Below are 3,230 nucleotides of genomic sequence, written 5' to 3' on the forward strand. Positions count from 1 at the left end.
TGTTCCTTTAATTTTTTTGAGCAGTGTATTTCTGATATCTGAAATACATTTTTTTTCCTTGTAAATAAAATGAGCTTTTTAAACTAAACGTCATTTTTCACATCTAGAATAAACATTCCGGGTCTCTAGAAACAAATATCAGACATCATAAATATGTAATTAGTCAATCATTTGTCAATCTAGTAAAAGTCAAAACAGCCACTAAAAATGTATAAACATTTCTAGGTATACCGTATAAACCTTAATTCTTACTTATACAAATATTTTTTTTTTTACTTTTGAAAATTTAGTTTTTGCCCAGAAAATAATTTAGAAAATCTGTTATTACAGTTCTAACTAGGAATGTGATTTCAACCAGGATGAATCGTATTTTAGTGTATAATAAATGTTAAAACAGCCTTCCATAGGAACTACATTTAACTTAAGCATTAACTCGAGCAACAATCTTCTCCTTCACCATCTCCCTCTCCTGCTGTTTCTTTTAAACACACTTTCCAATATTTTATGTAATTCTGTATTAATATCTCTAGCTCCAGTAGGGTGAAATAGGCACTTCCTGTTGTCTGTTGTCATACTTATTGCGCACGTGTTCAACTCTGATTGGACCTAAAAAGAGTTGATTAAACTCACTGCAGCTTTTGTTAAACTGAGAACTCAGAGTTTCCGACCTTAGGCTAGATTAAGCCAGAGTTTAGGTCTGAGTTTGATAAACCTGCTAATTGAAACTGGCCTATTAAGCTAAGCTTCAACTATTGTATTGAAGGGTGACAATCGATAATCTTGTAAGCATGCATGCCAGCGGGGCTCTCCAATGCTCCAACAGTGTCATATCTACACCTGTGGCAGAGACTGGATTCAGTCCAGGTTCCTGTTGCTCCTTGATACTTCATCACTTATTAAGAACCACCAGGATCAACCCACAGAACCTGGGATGCCCAAAAGTGTCCAACCTGTTTATCTCCTACTGCTGACAGCCATATAAATAACTAACAACTCTGCTGCAAAACTAACAAATCTTAAAACCAAAGAGCTAATAAAAATGTTATAAGCTACTATTTAACTTCTAATCCTAACGCATAGATATACTGAATCTATTTCTCTCCCTAAACGTCGTAGATCTTATTTTGATTAAAATGAATCTTATTTATAAAAGTTCCCATAAAGTCATTACTGCTCTAAACTGTTCATTTCATGATGAATGTCAGGTTTTCAGAAGTCTGGCGCACAGGAAAAAAAAATGAAAAAGGGAAGATGACACTAAAGGCTTGAGGGACTTTAGGAGTAAATATTAAAAATAAACCAAGGAGCTTTATGAAAGATTTCCAGGTCATGAAAGAAACTGTGCACAGAAACATTGTTATTGGAAATGAAAGAACCTGTGATGTATTTTCCCATCTCTACCTGCGACTGGCTGGACGAGAGCAGGCCTTCAGTAAAATGAAGATGATAATAAACTACCTGAGCTCTAGGATGTCCCAGAAAGGTTCAATGATCTGGCAATGCTGTCTATAGAGCATCAGCATGCCAAGAAATTAGACTTTAAAGACATCTTAATTGACTTTATCACTAAGGGGTACAATTTTTAGGGTAAAGCAACGTTTAAATGTTTGCTGTTCTGCACATAATCCACAGATGGTCCCAAAGGTCCAACGGTGCCGTTAAACATCCTGCTAATGGATTCTACCGGGTCTCCTTCTCATCCGTCTTCAAGCTTTTTTTCAGAAATGTGTTATTATATTTTATCAATAACTTCAAAATATGTTTCTATGATTTTTTTTTCAAGTGGATATAATAAAAATGGACATCTGATCTTCATTTGTTCCTGAGGATAAACTCATGTTTCCCTCTGGAGTGAAGAGCAGATCAAAATAAATCACTCATTTCATCTGATTAGCTGGTCTTTTTAATTGGAATGTTGTTTGGGCTCAAATAAAGCTGGAAGCTGATGCCACATTGCACTGCAGAAATGACGTAGAAATAAATAAAAATGTCATAAGTGTATTTAACCTTGATTTCAGCAGGTAAATAAGATAATGTGAGTATTTTTACTCTTAAAATAGGATAATTGCATAATATGCACTTGAATTAAGGCATTAAAATTGTTTTTTGTTATTTTAAATGTAAACTGTCTTGTTCCATTGGCAAAGTGTCTCACTTACCTCCATCTGACCTTAATGTGAACAAATATCAGAAATGAAGCAGCAGAATCTTTTTTGCTGCTCAAATCGCGTATCGTGTGAAAGTAGCATTTAAAAAGAATTCCTCCAAATCAGCCTGGATGGATTCTGGAATCCTCTGAGTAAGTATAATATTTTTTGTTCATGACTTGAGGGATAAATGGGTTTTGACTATGGGTGTGATAATCTGACAGAACACTGGATCTTAGGATCCTTTTAAAAAGTTCTAATTTACTGTGGAGCAGCTTGGCCAGCGGCTGCCATAGACAGACATGATAGCTTGGTGGAAAGATGGGGTGGTGCTTAATCCAGCGATGCCAAACATGATCATAGCAGAATAACTTTGTGTTACATCACTAGATGAAGGAAGTGTCCAGAAACTGATGATTAGTGCTGATATTTGGTCTTGGACATACAGCAGCTACGATGCAGTGCAACCAGAACTCTACTGGGACGTATTAAAGGACCTAGACTTAAACTAAACCTAATTACATTTAAACGGCACACTATACACTGCAAAAAAGTGAAATCTAGACAAGTAATTTTTTTCTTGAAATAAGTAAAAATGTTTTTGGATTGAGGAGGTAAAATACATTTTGCCAATACAACAACACAATTTACACTTAAAATAAGAAAACACAACTGCATTGTCTTATTTCAAGTGTATGTTATCTAATTTTCTTATTTTAAGAGTAAAAATACTTATTCCATTGGCAAACTATCTAATTTACCTTCTCAAATTGAGGATAAATTATAAATACACTTCATTCAAGACATTTTTACTTATTTCTAGATCATTTTTCCTGTTTAGCTTTGACCACTAATTTACAGTTTAAACTAAACACCCCTTTTTGTGGATTGACCTCCACCCATTGATAGCCGCCCAATCCAGTGACCTGTAATCAGACAAAACGGGGATTTCAGCAACTGCGTACTCCAAAGACCCGCTCTACCTGGACTGGGTCCTTGGGGGTAAACTTTAAGTCAGCAAGGAATAATCAATAGATCATTATTTATACCTAAAACTAATAATTTTGTGATCACTGAGTCTGG

The sequence above is a fragment of the Cyprinodon variegatus genome, unplaced genomic scaffold (genome assembly GCF_000732505.1).
Source record: "Cyprinodon variegatus isolate N-32 unplaced genomic scaffold, C_variegatus-1.0 Scaffold506, whole genome shotgun sequence".
Lineage (NCBI taxonomy): Eukaryota > Metazoa > Chordata > Actinopteri > Cyprinodontiformes > Cyprinodontidae > Cyprinodon > Cyprinodon variegatus.